This window comes from Hippocampus bargibanti, linkage group LG13 (genome assembly GCF_051943395.1).
Source record: "Hippocampus bargibanti isolate YZ-2025 linkage group LG13, ASM5194339v1, whole genome shotgun sequence".
Taxonomy (NCBI): domain Eukaryota; kingdom Metazoa; phylum Chordata; class Actinopteri; order Syngnathiformes; family Syngnathidae; genus Hippocampus; species Hippocampus bargibanti.
The window spans coordinates 4,828,139-4,849,655 of record NC_142746.1 but is presented as its reverse complement, the minus strand read 5'-3'; positions in this window follow the sequence as shown (position 1 = coordinate 4,849,655).

The following is a 21,517-nucleotide window of genomic DNA, read 5'->3' as shown; positions in this document are numbered from 1 at the left end:
CAGTAGACAGTATTCCTTTTCGTTTGTGTCTGCAATTCTGCACAGCAGGAGAAGCACAATAAAATCAATTCCAGCAGAAACTGATGTTGCCCAAACAGTTTAATTTTTTACTGTGTATTAAATTGTGTTAGTACTCTTTGTTTCATGTTTTCATTATATTAATATGTTTAAAAAATCATTAAAAAAAGCTGGAACGGTTTAATGGTATTTTTATTCATTTTATACGAGCACAATTATTTGAGATGACATTTTAAAGTACAACCGACACCATTTTTTTTGTTTCCTAACTGACATCAGAAAAACGTTTAATAGACTCTAAAATACCCAAAACACGAGGGTGATATTTTTAGTCAAATGCAAAACACCAATCAAAATGACTTAAAGTGTCCCAAAACTACTTCAAAATGACCCAGGAGAGTGTCCTAAAACCGCCACCGAAATGAGCTAGCGCAGAACTGGGCAGATTCAGAAAGTCCCGCCCCCTTGTTCATGACGTCACTATTGGTCACACACTGCCTTGCTCCAGAATCAAAACAATGGCTTCAGACAGTTCAGATTCGGAGAAGATGCTTTCTTGTTACTCATACAGTTATGAATATGATTCAAATAGTTTTGAAGAGGAAAGCACAAATGTTCGCAATCGATTAAAGAAGTCCTTCCGTATGAATTTGCGCCGTCTGGATTCCAATGAAGCGCCCAGAAAATGCACAAGATGGCACACAAGCTCCGTTGGAAATGGGCTGATTTGTCCGCTGGGAATTTGTGTAAACTTACATCTTCTTTATGCGTGTTACCGCAATTGGCTGCGACACACAATGATGCACCATTGTGTTACTGGTGTAGTTTTCCTTCAAATTTCGTGATCAACACGGTGTTTTCAGATGAAAAAAAGTGCCCAAAATTTGCATTGTGTGTCGCTTTCTCGGTCATGGGCATTCCCTCCGTGACGTCACTTAGGAGATCGTCATCAACTCGAAAACAAGACTTCCTGAATATTCAGAGCGAGTCTTAAAACGTAAAATATAGCTATATGCGGTGGAATCTTTGTAAAATGCGCTCAGTAGAAGTCATTTGAAGTGATTTTACAAATTATGGACGCAACTTGTCCATAGGTGTCGGTTTTCCTTTAAGTACAAGCTAAATGATTTTCAAGACATAGCTCAAGGCACTTCTGTAATCAGACACCTGATCAAAACCCCAAACTAAAATAAAATCATAAACACATACTAATTAGCTTCTTAGAAGATCTGAGACACTGCCAGACGCTCACATAGTATGCATTCCCTTTCTTTCTAAGACTACTTAATTTGCTTATAGTATAATGTATTAGTCTTATACATATCATTCCACTCCAACGGAGGAATTAGATACCATTCTGCAGTGTTTGCTAATGGCCACCTCAATCGGGGTCTTTTTTGAAAATTAGTCTTGCCTGTATAACGTGTTGTGCCGATGAAAAAATATATTTATGAAAAAAAAGGTTGAAAGGAGTCTTTTGTTTATTATAAGACGATTAGTTTATTGACACAACGCAGATTTGCTTTCTCAAACGTACAGATGTCTGTTATGGATTTCCTTGAAAATATGGTCTGTGAAAATACTTAGTCTGTCTTGCCCAATTATACTGTGGCTGTGTGTATTCTGTCCATGTTGGAGAAGTAAAGCAGACTTCAGTTTCCAGTTATTATTGATTTAGACCTTTTATCCTTTTTCCCAACTTTTTTGTTTTTGTTTTGTCACGCGAAGCCATTTGGAAGAACATGGTGTTTCAGACATTAGTGGAGAATTTGCCGCTTGCTGTTGCCGCCTTCATCTGTAAATTAGCATCCTGTCACTAATTTACTTTCCAACGTATTTTATCATTCATCCACTTTGTCCTCACAAGGCTCACAGGGGGAAGCTGTCTACAGATAGATGAAGAACCTTAATGCTCACACTGACACATAGGGACAATTTCCAGGTTTCCATTCGTCTGCCATGCATGTTTTCAGAATGTGGGAGGAGTACCAGAGTACTAATAATAATAGTTATAAGACATTTTATTTCAAGCGCCTTTCAAAGCTTTCAAGGGCACTTTATAGTCGCAGACAAGCATATATACAATAATCAATACAATACAATTATAAATAGAATACAATGAATTCCATATTGCCGGCAGAGCAGCTGAAAGCTCTGTCCCCCATTGTGCTGAGACGGGTAGGGGCGGGGGGTTAGGCACACAGTGGAGTACCCGGAGAAAACCCATATTGGCACGAGGAGAACATACAATTTCCACATGGGAAGTGGAATCAAACCTTGCACGTTTGCACTGTGAGGTACATTGTGCTAACGACTGAATCATATTTTACCTTTTGGGAGTATTATTGCATTGCTCTAAAAAAATCTGAATCTCCAGCTTTTTTTCTTGCCGATTCTCATGATGGTTATTCATAATTGCAATGAGTTTATCACACTTCAAACATAGTCTCTGGTTCCTAGTATGAGAAATAACATAGAGTCAAACTGAGATTTGCCTGGTACCTCTGTGTAGATTTACAGTCAGCATTCTATACAAACTTCAAACCGTATCCATTTCCTGTGTCTTATCCTATAACGGGTGGCAGGAATCTGGAGCCTATGCCAGATAACTGCGTACAAAAGACCAGACACAACTCTTTTACTCACTTGTTGATCGCTGGGTACATTCACGACTACGTACTATTCACGATCTACTTTTAATTTTGATTCCATTTAGTGAAGGAACCGAGTGAGTTAAAGGTTTCTCATCATTACATGTGTTTCCTGTAAGGGTTTGTTTATGAGTGTCAGAATGATGGACAGTTGGCCTGCCATCCCAAAGCGGTGTTTGGTTTCAAAGGCCCTGTCAGTATGCCAGCCTCTTATGCGGGCATCCCTTTGAAGTCCATATCTGGTGGACTGGGTATCAAAACAATACTTGGTAAATATAGAGACCCCGCAACAGAATCACATCCTGAGTTAGGGATCTTATAATTATAAGGAAATGTAAATGATATTATAAGTGAATGTTTTAGGTATTTATATCTGACTTTTGACCAAGCAACATTTAAAAGTGGTGCACAAGGGATAGTGTTCACAAGTGACTGAATACCACTTTTCAAATATGATATCAATGCAACACAACAAATTCATAGTGAGCCTCGCCAGTGGTTTTCAAACATTTCATACCAAGATTAACGAAAATCAGATTGCAGGGGACACTGTGAATGAGGGTATTATCGCTGAGAAAGCACGCCGACTTCACTCGGATATCATCAAGAGACAACCTGAATGTTCATCATCCATTGACAACTACCATTACAAAGGTGAATAAAACGACTTTATTATATAGTACAGTTTATTTCTCTAATCATAATACAATAGCACATTTATTATACATAAAATAAGGTATATTGTGTGTAGTTTTAAGGCTTTTTTAGTAGAAAATTATGTTTTATGGGGACCTGGGAACGGATTATTCTCATTTTTAATAGTTTCTTATGGGAAATAAATGTTTGGCAGACGAGCTTTTCGCCTTACACACACGTTCTGGGAACCAATTAAGTTAGTAAGCTGAGGTATCCCTGTATTCATTTTTGTTTCAGGAATTACAATTAACGTTAGCCATTTTAAGGTAAAAAGGAAAATAAATGAACATCGTCCGCTATCGGACTTCAGAGCATGCTTTGTTCCAATTTATTTGTGAATACAGCTTTTAGCTTGGTATTCTTTTTCTCCTAATTTTGCAATTTCAAAGTTACAGTTATTAAATTTGACAAGTGCTTAGAAAAGTGAGAATGGCACACAGGGGAATTGTAATGGAAAAATAAAGGCATTTTGCCCCTCTTTAACATAATATAAAATAATTATCAGGGGTAGGGTTTGGAACTATCCCCTGGGGAAAAGAGAAGGAACACTGGATTTGCACCACACGTTGAGAATCACTGATTTTCAGGATGTTAACAACAGTATAGGGATATGTGGGTCACACCGGCAGCTCAACCAAATCAATACACCGACATTGATGTTTCAATTCTCTTGCAGGGTGTATTTTGTCATTTCGGGGCCCAGACGACAGTGGTTCGGAACCTTGACTTTTGCGTATAACAAATATTAGGAATATTCATGTTTATCATTCACAAAAACGTGCTCAATAAGGTTAGGAATATACTTCCTGAGCATTTATTGAAGTGATTCATGGGTAAGTTTAAGTGATTTACAGTCTCAGCTATCTCACTGTACAACTGCTTTAATATTCACATCTACGTCATGAAAATCATCATTGATGTTTAGCATTCATTCTTCTGCATTCTCTTCAGCCTTTGTGCAGCAGTGCTTCTCTTGCTTTAGTTTGTTTAGGGCGAATTGAATGCATCATCATCATCATTCATTATCATCATCAATATCATCATCATAAATCATGTCGGCTGCTTTCAGTTATCAAATGGCACAAACAGCCCCTTTTCACCTGTGCGTGTCAATTAAAATGTGACAAGAATGAAAACTTCACCCATGTGCACAGTTAAAATGCCTTTTGCGCTGGCCATAAAAATAACGCTACCCGTAGCTTAGTTCATGCTTCAAGCTAACGTGAGCTAACCGTGTTTATACATTTTATTTCCATACTGCGTTGCTAAAAGGTTGTGGATTACACTTCTTTTCTTTTTATATATAGAAATGATGAGGAAATCGGCATTATTTTACACATCTGCAAGATAAAGAATAATGACGATAGGGAGCTAGCCATTGAACCAAAGCGAAAGTATGATGTGAAAATGCTTAGAAGAAGTAATGTCAGGGCACTATAGTGAAAAAGACCAGAGGAATTTGGAGGAAACTAACAAATTAAAAATAACTCCCTAAAAAATCTGCCTTAATTTTTTTGCTTCTGAGACTTATCAAACAAAATTCCTGTCAACTCAACAGAAATTAAGTAAAACACAGCTTCCAAATAGCAACTTGGACCCGTCATTCTGTGTTAGGTGACAGTGAACTTGATTTGCAGGACTTTGTCTCGTTCACTCTTGCTCAAATGACTCAAGCAGACACTTTGAAATCCTGCATGCTACTAGGAAAGGGAGTTCAGCGGTCACATATGTTGTATGCATTCATCACAACCACAGTGGTTTGATGAATGCTTACAGATGACTAATTTGTGTCACTGCTCTCAAGAGAGTTCAAAAAAGAAGTAGTTTTTTTTCTTGTGTGTGTGTGTGTGTGTGTGTGTGTGTGTGTGTGTGTGTGTGTGTGTGTGTGTGTGTGTGTGTGTGTGCTTAGATCTTGTGTGTTGATCTGCATGCTTTTGTCATCTTGTCATCCTTTCACCACAGCTCCCGCTCCGAGTAACCTACCTTTACCGACTTTTGCAAAAAAAAATAAAAATAAATATATATATATATATATATATATATATATATATATATATATATATATATATATATATATATATATATATATATATATATATATATATATATATATATATATATATATATATATATATATATATATATATATTTTTATGTCAGTCAGGAGGCGTGAGGAAGTCATTAAACGGAAGAATGAAAAAAACAGTCCCTGAGGTTGACCCAAAACAGAGGAAACAAATGTTATATCCTCTTTTCTCCTCTTCCTGTGGGTTTCTACCTTCCTTCTATTGCCTCCCCGCTTTCTCTTGAGACCAAAACAAGTTAACCGCAGTGACCCAATGCAGACTCCAACCCGCCTTGGCATCCAGAAGACTGTAATTAGGACGTGCTAATGTTTAAATTGATGTGTTTTTGAGGCCCAGGCGATCTTTACAGAATTGTGTCTTATCTCTGTGGGAATCTAGACTAAATAAGCATATAATACATTTAGGGGGGAAATGCTGAACAAAATGAAAGATTGTCATCTCGCTCAAGCCTTAAAGTGGGGCTCATGAATTGGTTTAGTGTGGGGTGAGGTGCGGGGTATGGGTCGTGCATAGGTGTTTGCCCTGGCTCTGAAGTTTTGTGGTGATGGGCAAAAAATACATTTTGAAAATTAAAGTGGGAATCACACTTAGAAAAAAAAAATCTTCATGAATGATTTGAGCTTCAAATCTTGAAAAGCGCAAATGACAACCATTTGCCATCCCATTTGTTGCATGAAAGCAAGATGAGTGAGTAAAGAAATGCAGTCAATAATTATGTTAAGTTCATCCTGTCTACTTGATATCTAATTTACAACAGATTCTTTTCTTACAGACAGTGTTTTTTTTAGGTGTTCAATGACCTTACTGTCACGTTTTGCAAGGTGGTGATGGCGGGTGCGGATCCCAAAAAGCAAGCAGGAGAGAGCAGGAGGTTGTTTGACAAATTGTAATAAAATAAAAGTCAGCAGGAACAAAATGTAAAACATCAAAATCATCTGAACAGAAAAAAATATAAAGTATCAAAAGAAAACAATGTGTAAAAGTCCGCCAAGGTTTAGCAAACACATGCACAGCAAGGCTTGCAACAAACAATGAACCGACCCCGGATGGTCGTGCCGGGAGTCCTTTTAAGTGTCACTGATTAAAACGACCAGCAGCTGTAAGGCTGCAGGCAGGGCTGACGTCGCTACCTGTTGGTCGCCAATCCGAACGTGGCAGTCCGCCACTGATCGGGACGACCAGCACCTGTGCAGGTGCAGGCGGGGCCGACAGCGCCACCCGTTGGTCGCCAACCAGATCATGACACTTACATGTTTCATTAGGACACTTAGAATAGGACACTCTGACGAAGACGGAAGTATACGCCGAAACGTAAGGTAATTGAACACCTAAAAAACACTGTCTGTAAGAAAAGAATCTGTTGTAAATTAAAAGCAGTTAATAATCGCCGAGTGTTCACACCTACACACACTCTTCAGGCATGTCCAGTTGACCAGTCGCCACCACACTAAGTGCCACCGCACAAAACAGTTTATTCTTGTATAGTTGCTGAAATATGGGTCAAGTATTGACAAGTGAAAAAGTCATTCATCTTCCAAAGGTTGTTTTCTTATTTAACAGAGGCACTTGTGGTGTGTACACATAGACTACTGTATCATAAAATGTGAAGCAAGACAAACTATGTCAGCACACGATTCTCACTTTTTTACCACTCCAATCCCTTTAAGGAGTGAACCGTTTGTATCTGTAAGAGATGGCCACTTGATTTGGAATAGCGAGAAAAAACATTTATAGGGTAGTGTCGTTTCTGTGGTTTTGCAAAAACAAAAACCCTTACAGCTTGTATCCTGTATTTAAAAGAGGGTTTTTGTCAATGGAGTTGGTCAACAATTATATTAATGAGGTACAGAAATACATTAGAGCCACCAATCCCTTAAGGCACCGTTGTCAAACTCAAAGTTTGGGGCCCACATCTGGCCTGCTTCATCATTTTATGGGGCCCATGAAAGCAAATTAAATATGTCAACTGTTACCATGGTTATTAAAATCTGCACAAAAATGTCAACTTCTCATCCATCCATCCATTTTCTGGGGGGTGCTGTAGACTATCCCAGCTGTCTTCGGCACGAGGTGGGGGACACCCTGAATCGGTTGTCAGCCAATCGCAGGGCACACAAAGACATACAACAGTCACTCTCACACTCACACCTAGGGACAATTTTTGAGTGTTTAATCTGCCTGCCATGCATGTTTTTGGAATGTGGGAGAAAACCGCAGGGCCCGGAGAAAACCCACGCGGGCCCGGGGAGAACATGTAAATTCCACACAGGGAGGCCAGACCGGGTCTTGAACTCACCACCTCTGCACTGTGAAGCCATGCCAACCACTCGACTACCGGGCCGCCTTTCAACTTCTCATATGGACCAAATTAGTCAAATAAAGAATTAAATACACAAACAAACACAAACAAACCAACCAACAATAAATAAACACAAACATACATACATACACACGCACTCACGCACGCATGCATACACACGCACGCACACACACACACACACACACACACACACACACACACACACACACGCACGCACACACGTACGCACAGACACACACACACACACACACACACACACACACACACACACACACACACACACACACACACACACACACACACACACACACACACACACACACAGTGAGTAAAAAGTGTGTGTATCCACGATGTGTTGTTTAGATGGAGATCAGCTGTACGGAGGAGTTCATCAACTCTGCAAATAAAGTCAAAGTGTGAAGCTCAGAATGTGCAGCTTTTTTTCATTTTTCATTACAGAGAAACCTGGTGATCAACTGGTCAGCACGTAGGCCTCATGGTGTAGAGGTGTTAGGGTTTGATTCTGGATCAGGCCTTCCTGTTTCCGACCACATTTCAAAAACATGTGTGGCAGGTTCATGGAAAATTTTCCCAGGTATGGTTGTGAGCATGAGTGGTTGTTTGTTTGTGTGTGCCCTGGCAACCGGTTGAGAGTGTCTCCCGCCTACTGCTCGAAGACAGCTTGAATTCAGAATGCCTGTGACCCTTGTAAGGATGTGTGGATCTGAAAAATGGATGGCTGGCTGGCTGGCTGGATGGATGGATGGATGGATGGATGGATGGATGGATGGATGGATGGATGGATGGATGGGTGGGTGGGTGGATGTGTCATCACTGTCACAAATAAAAAAATGTTTTGTTTCCGGTGGATTTTAGTGAATATTTTATTTTATTTGTTTATTTTTCACAAGCCGTGGGAGGATAGCCTTTTCGTCAGCATGATTATGCCAGCACTGTTTTTGATTTGGGAGGAATGTCAGTGCCATTTGATTGTCATCGCTGGACAGATTTGTTTTTTGCGCCTGTAATGGGCAGCATCTTCACAGCCCCGCTTTGTTCAGTGGAAAGGTCGGTTGCTGTTGGACAGTCTGCGGCTGGATGGATGCATGGCTTGAGCAGCCCACGATGAGAAGAAAGGAACATCAGCGTAGAGCGCCGATGCATATATGGAACTGTCGCGACTTGGAATTGAAGCAGATTTACATGGAGCAGGAGATGTGACACAATCTCTTTTTGTCAATGCTACAGCTTCGTGTTTGCTTTCAACATTTAGCTTCTAGCAGACGTGGGCATTCCACCATGACGTATCTGATCCTCTGGTGAAAAGGACGCTTTGAGCCTCTCCTCTTTCATCTAAAACTCCTTTATGCAACAAAGAGGGTGCAGAAAGTGCCTAAGATTGAATGACTGTCTTTGTTTTTTGTGTTTGTGTCATATTATTTGTTATTTAGTTCTTTTGTTCTTTTGACTTCAAAATGGTGCCGCGAGAGTGGCTGCCTTTACAGCAGCTCCTGTATTTGTTTTTGTACTGCTTCCTTTCCTCGTTCTTTCATCACTTTGCTGCTGTGAAACGTCAATTTCTCCACTGCGAGACTAATAAAAGTTAATCCAATCCAGTCCAACTGTTCCCACTACACGAAACAGCTGTCATCTTCTTCTTCTTTTCCTTTCGGCTTCCTTTCAGTGTCCTCCATCTTCAGAGGTTTGATTGTCATCTGACAACCCTAAAGAAGCAGACATGCAAAGGAAGTTGAAAAGTCTTTCTCTACAAATATACAAAATAAAAACAGAGAGTAGGTCTGCATGCAGAAGGTGTGGAAGAAAACTCGACATTGTGACATTGTGTCACTAAGAAAACTAAGCTTACATTCTGAGAGACATCAAGGGACATTGAACCTAATATTACAAAATAAAGGTGACAAAAAAAGGAACATCGTAAGTGACGACACCAAGGAACCAATCCACAGTCACAGCCAGTCACAATATCAGCCACATTTTCAATGAAATAATGCTGAGACTTTCTGCAAGAAGCATTAACCAGCTCAGATCATGGAATCCTGGACTTTCCACATACTTTGTCATCTGCTGTTGGACAAACGCCCAAGATCAGGAAGCCCACAATGGGAAGGCTTTTAGACTGTCTAGTATTTTTTATTTTTTTTTGCTTTCTCTATTGATGAAAATGAACTCATCAAGTCCAGGTTTTGCATGCTTCTTGTTGAGAATATAATAATTTGGTAAAGGCAATATTAAAAACGACACCTGAGGAGAAAACACAAAACATATGTGACATACATTAAAGGAACATATGGACAAGTGGAATATAATCTTTTGGCAGGAATACAGAGGCTCCCGAATTCCAATTTCAGGGTCACAAGCTGAATATTTAGTAAACCAACTTAAAAACAGTGGTGGGTGTGTCAGTAAACATGTTATTCTTCACCTGTTGACCTATAAGTCCGCCATCGTCAGTTGTCATTATTTCAGGCCTGCGCAGTGCATCATTCTGTCACTTGGCTGTTCTTTTGAATTCACTTCTTTCCTTGTTAAATTATATCTCCTCACATCCGTTTTTTGATGACTCTGTGGGGGACACCCGAAAATCACTTCCACCTGCGCTTTTAACGTGTGTTTCAAAGTTACTATCAGTCGTCAGTCTGCAAGCAAAAATAGGAGTCTATCAATGGTGGAATGATGGACTTTACGTCAATTCTACCAGACAGGTTTATATGCCCACCTCCTCTTACAAATATTCACATTTCCTCATATTTATTCACTGTACTTTTGAAAATACACAGCCACAAAACTCAAAGGATGGAAATACCTAATGCAAACACGTTCTCTTCCAGAAGAGGCTTGAACATAGGGTGGCCTACAAGTGCAGATGTAGAAGGACATTGGATTACATCTGGACAGGGAATTATGCTACTGACTGTGCAGTAATGGCAGGGGAGAGAGTAGCTAGACAACACAGGAAAAAAATAGACAGGCTCTAGGTGGGCAGGAGGATTTTTCAGAAGACAATATTGCAACAGCCAAGCTGACTGGAGAGAAAGGACTGGTGGGACCATATTTTCCAGTGTATAAGGCGCACTGGAAAATAAGACTTACCCCCAATGAATGGTGTATTTTCAAACCTTTTCCATGTACAAGGTGCACCGGACTGTAAGGCGTACCTTCAATGAATAAAAAAGATTATCCAAAAATAATATCTAAATACATAAAATTTTCCAAATATAAGGCACACCACATTATAAGGCACTACAGTAGAGCCTGGGGTTATGCAATACTTTTTCTCCAGGGGATGGTGGCAGTTAGAGTCTACTGATGGTCGTTGCGAGACCTGTTGTGGCTCGATATGGCTTCACATATAAGGGGGATTGGATTAGATTTACCTTTACTAGTCTCGCAGTGGAGAAATTTACATTTCACATCAGCAAAGTTATGAAAGGAAGATTAAAGGAAAGACACAAGTAGAAAAACAAAACACAGGAGCTTCTGGAAAGGCAGCCACTCTCGCTGAGCCATCTTTAAGTCAAAAGAACAAAAAATAATAATAAATGACAACACAAAGACACAGAGAGTCATTCATTCTTAAGCACTTTCTGTACCCTCATTGTTGCATGAAGCAGTTCTAGATGAAAGACGAAAGAATCAAAGAGTCCTTTTCACCAGTGGATCACTGACGTCGTGGTGGAACGTGCACGTCGACTGAAAGCTAAATGTTGAAAGCAAACATGAAGCTGTAGCATCCAGTGACAAAAGGAGATTGTCTCATATTTCCTGTCCCAAGTAAATCCGCTTCAATTTCAAGCCGCGACAGTTCCACATACGCATTGGTGCTCTGCGCTGACACTACTTTCTTCTTATCGCGGGCTCCTCAAGCCATGCACCCATCTAGCCGCAGACCGTCCAACTGTACCAACCTTTCTGCTGAACAAAGTGGGGCTGTAAAGATGCAATCGCCTGTCCAGCGATGTCAGTCAAATGGCACTGATATTCTTCCCATTCAAAAACAGTACTGGCATATTTGTACTGCCGAAAAGGCGCAACCGCTCCGCATAGTCTCCTCCTCGATGAATGTTGTGGCCAAAAAAAGCTGAAAAACGATCTGTATCCGTTCCACACAACGCACAACAACGCAGAGTGACAAAATAAAACACAAAAACAAGACCAAAAAAAAAGCAATGCTCATGAGAGCACTGGCTGACAGCTCCCTACTCGGGCGCCATCTTGGAATTGTTAGACCTGCATATAAGGCGCAGGTTCATCTTTTGAAGAAAATTAAGGCATTTGGGTGGGCCTTATATACTGAAATACAGTATACAGTACTTGGAATATCTTCTGGTAGCAAAGGGGAAAAGGAGAATAAGCAAATGAAAGCATGCGAGGAAAGTGCTTTGACATGAATAAATGGAACACTGACAGAACTGAAGAGGGGAGACTGGAATAGAGGGAGAAGTGACATAGGGCAAAGGTGAGGTGACAAAGGCCAAACAAGGGGCATTTCATGACATGTTGCAGAGTAAAGAACGGAGGAAAGATGTTGACAGACAGAGGAATAAAGATGGAAAGAATGCTCAGCGGATTAGGCTCATTAGGTAACTGGTGCCAGCACTATGCTGAATAAAGGGAAAGAATACTAGAAGTTGATGAATGCTGAAAATTAAAGATGCACACCCGAACCAATTCCAAAGGACGGAACAAAAACAAACAAACAAAAAAATAAATGCCTCTGAAGTAAACTCCATCCTCTGTGTAATGAAGTATTACTTGCACTGCTTGAATATATGTTAGGAAAAGCCTCACTCCTCAGAGCCAAGCTTGGCGGTCAGCGCGCTTGACTCCTAAGCTGTTGATGTGGTGGCAATGCGGGTTGGAGTCTCCAGTAGGCATGGCAGGAGTCACCGTTGCAGCTGTTTGCCGCCATGGCGTCAGAGTTACCAGTGGCAAATCAGGTCATTTGCACGTTATGCCCAACAATTGCACTATAATGTTGTGTGTATGTGTGCGCGTGTGTGTCTCTGTGTGTTTGTATGACGAGTCTTGTGAGGACCACTAACATTTTATGCCATACATAGTGAGGACATTTTTGACATGTGAGTGTCATGATCTGGTTGGCGACCAACGGGGGGGCGCTGTCGGCCCCGCCTGCACCTGCACAGGTGCTGGTCGTCCCGATCAGATTGGCGACCAGCGGGTAGCGACGTCAGCCCTGCCGGCAGCCTCGCAGGTGCTGGTCGTTATAATCAATGACACTTAAAAGGACACCTGGCACGATCATCCGGTGCCGATTCATTGTTTGTTTGCTGCTTGGTTGCAGCATGCATCGTGTACGTGTTTGTTTAACCTTGGCGGGCTTTTACTTTTGGTCTTCTTTTGCTACTTTGTATTTTTTTCCATTCAGATCATTTTGATGTTTTACATTTTGTTCCTGCTGACTTTATTTTAATACAATTTGTCAAACAACCTCCTGCTCCCTCCTGCCTGCTTTTTGGGATCCGAACCCGCCATCACCACCTCGCAAAACGTGACAGAGAGGACCTTTTGGCCGGTCCTCACATGTTTTTCATTCTAAAGGCTTCTAGAGGGTCTATATATGCATCTGTTAAAGTTACAGAGAGGTCCTCACAAATACACCCAAAATGATATGTTGGTGTGTATATTCATTTTACTTGGATACACACACTTTTTACTCACTGTGTGTGTGTGTGTGTGTGTGTGTGTGTGTGTGTGTGTGTGTGTGTGTGTGTGTGTGTGTGTGTGTGTGTGTGTGTGCGTGCGTGCTTAATGAGAGGAAAACGTTCATACCACAAAAATGAAAATGATATTTTAACTAAATTCCCTACAGGGGTGAGGACTTTGAATGTACCCATTCAGAAACCTCACTCCTGCTGTTATTTCAGTTTCAAGTCCACTTTTTATTGCTTGGTTTTGAAAGAAGTTGAAGTGGGAAATGGGGTGACATTTAGTGTTCAAATGTAACGGTGGTCCTCACTCTTTATCTGGAGTTATCCGGACCTCACAACACCGTTAAACAGGAATGTGTGTGCGTGTGTGTGTGTGTGTGTGTGTGTGTGTGTGCGTGTGCGTGCATGCGTGCGTGTGTGTGTGTGTGTGTGTGTGTGTGTGTGTGTGTGTGTGTGTGTGTGTGTGTGTGTGTGTGTGTGCGTGTGTGTGTGTGCGTGTGTGTGTGTGTGTGTGTGTGTGTATGTATATATATATACAGTGATAAATTGCCTCACGAACTTAATTGGTTCCCAGAAAGAGTGTGTAAGGCAAAAAAATGTGTATTCCAAACATTAATTTCCCATAGGAAACCATTACAATGAGAATATCCATTCCCAGGTCCCCATAAAACATAATTTTCAACTAAATAAGCCTTAAAACTACACACAATATACCTTACAATATACCTCATTTTATGTATAATAAATGAGCTATGGTATTGTAATTAAAGAAATTAACTGTACTGTATAATAAACTCATTTTATTTACCTTTGTGATGTCGATGTTGAAATTTTCAAATTTCAAAGAAGTACAGATGACGGCTGAAGAAACATTTTCATCGATGGACCACTCCTGTACGACTGAGAGCTTACACAGACTTTGTGATGGTCATTGATGGCTCGATGGGATTGATAGCTTTTTGCATCAAGTGTCTCAAGGAGCTCTGGGTTGTACATCTTAGAAGTTGTTATATTGCAACAGCAACAGATGCAGGCAGACACACTAGAAACTTCATTAATAGCTGGTTCCCTTGCTTGAATGTTCTCTTCAAATTGAACAATGGCCTGTGCAGGTTATTTGTGGAGCCTGATTGATAACATTGCAGTCTAAGTACTGCATATGAACTATCAGTAAAGTTGAAACAAGTGTGTTTTCTATCAATTTTCTCACCATTTCACTTTTTTTCACTTTTGTTTTTTGTTTCAAGCACTGTCATCCACCCCCTCCTCCCGCTCACTGCTGCGTGTGTCCCCTCCCTCCTCTACCACCGATCGTGACCAATCACGGGTGGCTTTAACCGAAGACTGGGGGTTGGGAATAGAGGAGAAAAAAAAGTCGGCTGCCATTTTCAGCTCGGGTCTCTTCGTTCATTTCAGAGAATAGGCTCGTTCGGAAACGAAACATCACTTATTGTGGCGCTCCATGTGTTTCCAGAAAAATAGTTTGTATGCCAAGATTATATTCTCGCGAATTTAACGTTCGTAAAGCGAAAGGTTCGTCTTGCAATGAGACATCCACACGAAGCGACTCCCCAACAGTTTTTGTGCTGGCGTACTGGATATCAAGCCTCTCGCGATGACTCATAAAACTAAGTTTAATGAGGACGTCCTTATTCGAGTAAGCAGCAGGTCAGCAATCATCAACTTTAAAGGACAACCGACGTCTGCGGACAAGTTGTGTCCATAATTTGTAAAAGGGCTTCAAATGACTTCTACCGGGCGTATTTTAATAAGATTCCAACGCATATAGCTATATTTTACGTTTTAAGACTCGCGCTGAACATTCAGGAAGTCTCGTTTTTGAGTTGGTGACGAGTCCGTACGTGACGTCAGAAAAGGACTGCCTCCTCACCGTAAAAAAGACGCATTGTAGCGTCTTTCCATCACGTCAATGTATTTTGCTGTACTGTTTTTTTTTAAACCATGTCTTACACCCAAAAGCCGCCAGCAGAGGGAGGCAAACTCCATGGAAAGATAGTATCAGCCTGTGGAAACGGGCTGTTTCTTTCCTCACCGGAGCTGGTCGCCATTTTTCTGCCTCTTTTTAGGTGAGACATTCCCCCCCGTCCGTTTGCCTCAAAATGGCCCAAATAAATGCTTTAATCGATTGCAAACATGTATGCTTTGCTCATCAGGACTATTTGAATCGTATTCATAACTGGATGTGTAACAAGATGACATATTCTCTGAATCTGAAACCATTGTTTTGATTCACAAGCAATGCAAGACGTCTTGGCGTGACATCACGAAATGGAGGGGGGTCTTTCTGAAAATGCCCAATTCGCAGATCAATTTTTTGCAGATTTTTGACACTTTAAGTCACTTTTATTGTTGTTTTGCATTTGACTAAAAATATCATACTGCATGTTTTGGGTATTTTAGATGCTATAAAACGTTTTTCTGGTGTCAGTTAAAAAAACAAAAAAGTGACGTCGGTTGTCCTTTAAGTAAACACACACACACACACACACACGCACGCACACACACACACACACACACACACGCACACACACACACACACACACACACACACACACACACACACACACACACACACACAGATACGTGTCATCATTGGATATATTTTTCAATCCGTTTGATTCAGTTCAGCACCACATGTAGACCAAGAGTCTTGCAATGAAGATGGTATCATGCATTTTTCTTTCTAAGTGTGCTGCTTCCACCATCCATTTCTCTCTGAGTAGTGGTGATTGACAGCTGGAAGGAAGTATGAAATGAGGCTAGCTGGGAAATGTGTCTTTCACCTCTCACATCTGTTGTTTTTACTGTAGGAAGTCCAACCTCCTCACCAACTATTTATGGTGGCCATCATGCTCATTCACAAAAAGATGATTCTTTTTAGGTGTGTTCATGTTTCCCTTCTGTCAAGTTGTGATGGACATTACAGGCTGATGGTTCAGGGGAGAAAGTGAGTGGTGGGAAAAAGAAAGAACAAAAGAGAGGAAGGAATGTCAAAGACTTCAACTGAATCTTAAGTTACTGTATGTTGTATTTTGTTTCTTTTTTGGACGGGTGGGCTGGTGGGCTAATCTATTTTTTCTTGTGCCTCTTCCGGATGATTTCTCACTGACACTATAGTTTTGTTCATGACATCTTGAATTGGGTGACTTCTTATTTCAGATGTTTTTTTTTTTACGTTTTATTATGTTAGTATTCCATCTTGTCAAGTGTTGAAAAAAATATCATCAGTAGCATGGAAGCTAATATTGCACTTACAACTTCCAAAAACTAATGGGATGTTAATTGAAAAATAAATGAAGTGGCCCAAGTCCAGTATTGATATTGATTGTGTGATAAATATCATTATTTCTGTATTTTTGAAAATTACCCGCACATGACCTTTGTTGTCAAGTTGTCCTGGGTTGTTCCTCTGTTATAGTCTCGGCCTTATCCTGTTACTATTCAGGGACAATGGTTCATAGATTGACAATATCAGCGCCTGTGAAAAATCCCTGTTCACATTGGTCATCCTGGATGAAAGTGTTTTCCTCTCTGGAAGCAACCAATGCAGCATGTGTCTAGGGTGTTTTTGATAAATACAATTCCAATTCCATTGAATGTGGGACATTGTCTCGAACATCAATAAAAATGGAGTAAAATGATCATGTTCTACCTACATTTCAGCGAATACAATACAGATTAGATATTTATTGTTCAAACTCATACATTTTGTGGTTTGGGAGCAAATAACTGTGCCGTGAAATGTAAATTTATCCACTGTGAGACTAATAAAGGTAAATCCAATCCAATCCAATAACCATTATGGTAGAATTCTATGGCTGCAAAATGCTCCAAGAAAGCTGGAACAGGTGGCAAAAAAAATAATGCAAGATGCTCTTTAAACAATTGTTTGGAACTACCCACAGATAATCAGGCTAATTTGGAAAAAGTACGTAGCATGATTGGTATAAAAGGAGCTTCCTTGAATTGCTTAGTTTTTTACAAGCAAAGATGGGGTAAGGTTTACGTCTTTGTCAACACCTGAATGAGAAACGAATCAAACATTTGATGGACAATGTTTCTCAACGTGTAAATGCAAGCAAGGAATTTGGGAATTACATCATCTGGAGCAGGGGTCCCAAACTCATTTCACATGGTGGCCCATATATGGCCTCGGTAGATGTCAAGTGGGCTGGACCATTAAAATTATACCATACATCCTAAAAATAACCAAAATATCATGTCTGTCATTAGTTTAGGTGTAAAGAAATACAAGAACATTAGGAAAATGATGATATTTAATGAACATTCCTTTTACACAACATTTCGTTTCATGAACAAATGTTACTTTTATCATTCACATATATGCATTGCAACTGATCCCAATGATTCTACAATGACACAAAACTAACAATACATAACAATAAATAATTTACGATAATGTTTCTAAGGTCTAGAGAAAGTTCCGATTAAGAATGAATGGTGCATAAGATTACCGATATCATCAGGATGTCCTTGTCATAACCACAAGCACTAAGGAGATCCAACATTTCTCTGCATAGGGAAAGAAAATATGATTTTATTGTTTTTGAATGTGTCATGGACAGTTCACAGATTCCTTTCTGGCCCTAAATTATCAGTACACTGTTGATATTGTAACAATTTAGAGACATTATATTTTTTTCTAACTTTAGGAAGTAACGGTTTTGGACAATGAGACTATTACGATGAAGGTCATTTCAAAGACAAGATCACGGGCATTGGTTTCCTTCCAGATTGCATCTATCTTTGCTGCCAGTTATTTCTCATTTCCAGGGCTATTTTAATGTCTGGAGTGCAAGTGTCGGTCATTTTATTGTGCATGAATTTCTGAATCCCAAATAATGTCTCAGTTAAAGGTTCAAATTGGAGAACGTGTACAAATTAAAACTATGTGAAGTGATATTACCTCCCACCAGCATTTATCTTTTGTACAGCCACCCCCACTATCAATGCAGGTCACCCTACCACCAGAAAGTCTAAGGTTTTGTTTTTACACTGCATTGAATGTATATGTGTTTATGAAACGGTAAAACTTAATATTCCGTGGTCCTGCAATTTGAGTGAAAATTACAAAAACCCTGGCACTAGAGTGAATACATTATTGTTGTAGTACTAGTAGTAGCGGTAGTACTAGTAGTAGTAGTAGTAGTAGTAGTAGTAGTAGTAGTAGTAGTAGTAGTAGTAGTAGTAGTAGTAGTAGTAGTAGAAGTATTGCTATTATAATTAGTAGTATTAGTAGTGTTGTCCTTCTGTCAACAATTAACATTTACATGTATGACATACAGTTCAATTACGTTGTCTTTTATCTACTGAACTGTGTAATGAATGTTGGCAGAAGTTAATGTGTTTTCCAGTCAAGTGCAATTACACAATGGTGCATAAGAAAGCACATTCTGGCAGTGTAATGTGTCCTGAAAAAAAACAATCAAACGTTTTGGCTCATTTACAAACCTACTGAATGGCCTAATAACGTGTGAGTCATAATTCTCTAATAATTATGTGTACCATACTTTCTGTGACTGTGGTGAGTCTTGTTTAAATTAGCACAAGCTACAGCTTTCCTGTAATTCGTTTCTGTCGATCGTTTATTGAGAACCGCTTGAGTGAATGCACTACAGAGATAGAAAATAAAAGCAATAAAGTTGGATTAAAATACTTAAAACTCATTCAACTTTCATCAGTGCCTCACCAACTGTTTGAGAAATTCTGCAACAAAAGGCAATTATTGGGTGTAGTTGATCTTAATAGTGTTGCTCGTAAAAGTCAGGCAGCGTGGGTAGCATTTGGCTGGTATTTGATTCAACTCTGCCAGGCTAAACTCTTACTATGTCAATCTGATTAGTTTGCAATTACAGCGATTACAGAGGGAAATTTCGTGTTTGCTCAGCTGACAGTTGCCGTGGCTACAGGCCATCATTTACAATTGTTTCTGTTTTTTTTAGTGAAACCATTTAATGGATGACAGAGTCTTCAGTTCAGCCGACCACATAGCGGAAAATGTTAACAGATTGCTTGGATGTTATCTGTTGATTAAGACTAGATTGAGTGCTCAGAGTGGAATTCTGTGGACGATCCTGCAGAAGATAGACTAAGACGGACAAGGATGACAGACTTTGCTGTGAATGGCTTTAAATAGCTTTCACGATTTTGCAGTCAACATTAATATATAGCTATATTTTACGTTTTAAGACTCGCGTGAATATTCAGGAAGTCTTGTTTTCGAGTTGATGACGATGCCTGACATGACGTCACGTCTGGAATGCCCCTGACCGAGAAAGCGACTCACAATGCATTTTGGGTACTTTGTTTGGTCTGAAAACATTGTGTTGATCCGTGTTGATGGCGAAATTAGAAGGAAAACACATACATAACGCGATGGTGAATCGTTGTGTGTTGCACAAAGACTACTATTTGATACTAGTTGACACAAATTCCCAGCAGACAAATCAGCCCATCTCCAACGGAGCTTGGGCGCCATCTTGTGTATTTTATGGGACGCTAGATTGGAGTCCTGATGGCTCGAATTGATATGCAAGTACTTCTTTAATCGATTGCAAACATTTATGCTTTTTCTTCAGAACTATTTGTATCATATTCATAACTGGATGAGTAACAAGAAAGCATCTTCTCCGAACCTGAAGCCATTGTTTTGATTCTAGAGCAAGGCGAGGACGTCCTGGCGTGATGTCACGAACAAGGAGGCGGGACCTTCTGAAATGTGCAAATTCCGTGGTCATTTTGAAGTTGTTTTGGGACACTTTAAGTCATCTTTATTGGTGTTTTGCATTTGACTAAAAATATCAGCCTGCGTGTTTTGGGTGTTTTAGATGCTAAAAACGTTTTTCTGATGTCAGTTAGGAAACCAAAAAATTGGTGTCGGTTGTCACATCGGTCGATGTGACATCAGCTAGATGAGGCAACAGCTCAAGATACAAAGAGCAGTGACAATTTTCGCAAAAAAAACTAAGACATGGTTTATGGATTAATAAACGCAAAGGTTTTTCTATAAGCATCACAAAAACAAACAAACAAACAAATAAACAAACATTAAAACCACCCCCTTCTGCTGAGCAGAAGTCCGTTGACATCAGACCTCTTTGATCCCATCCTGTGCATCTTTGTGTCAGAAACCACAATGCCCAAGGAAACACAATCAATAAACAATGAAGAAAGTTGTGGATATGTCAATCATTTATTTGGCTCTCAAAGAAAAATCACACAGAACTCCAATTCTCTTTCCAAATGCAAGTCTTGCACACATTGGAGTCTAACTGTGCACATGGGAAGAGTTATTTCTAGACTTTGCACTGATAAAATTGGGTGTAACGGGGCGTTTTTGCCGCTCTTTTGTGCAACATTGTAGGATTGAATGGAGTGTTTTTCCGACCTTAAATGCATTCCTAATATACAGTATCTCCAAAACAGGGTGATGCACACCCAATAATCCTTTGCTGACATGGAAAAACATATTAACCTTGGTGAAGTTCATCTTTGGCATTGCTCATAAAATATAATATCTCACCCTTCATATCATGTAGTCATCCGTGTGTGTGAGGTGTTAAACATTCTTGTTTTTCAAGGGGAATGTGCCACTGTTGGGATGTCCCAGTTTCAAAGGCCAGTTTTGGGAGGGAAAGTAAGGATAGGGCAGTTAATTTGGCCAAGTGATCCAAGTTGTTTCTAGATAAATCAACCTGTGTTTTTAACCTGCAACAGTGGTGACGAACAGTGCAGTAAAAATATATTTAATTGGGTGAAGAACTGACAATTGACAGACTGGTCCTGCCTGAAATAATGACAGACTGATGATCAAAGACAGATATCTGCTGAATGATAGGCTCGAAAAAATTATTGACACAGCCAGATTTGATCATTATCATTTGAAAAATATTTCAAGAGTACACCCCTGCCTGCCTGTGTGCCAGCTATTGTTGGACGGGAGGGGAAACTCACACTTGGATGCACAGTAGTCGGTGCAAAGAGGTCTTCAATGACATCTGACGACATCATCCG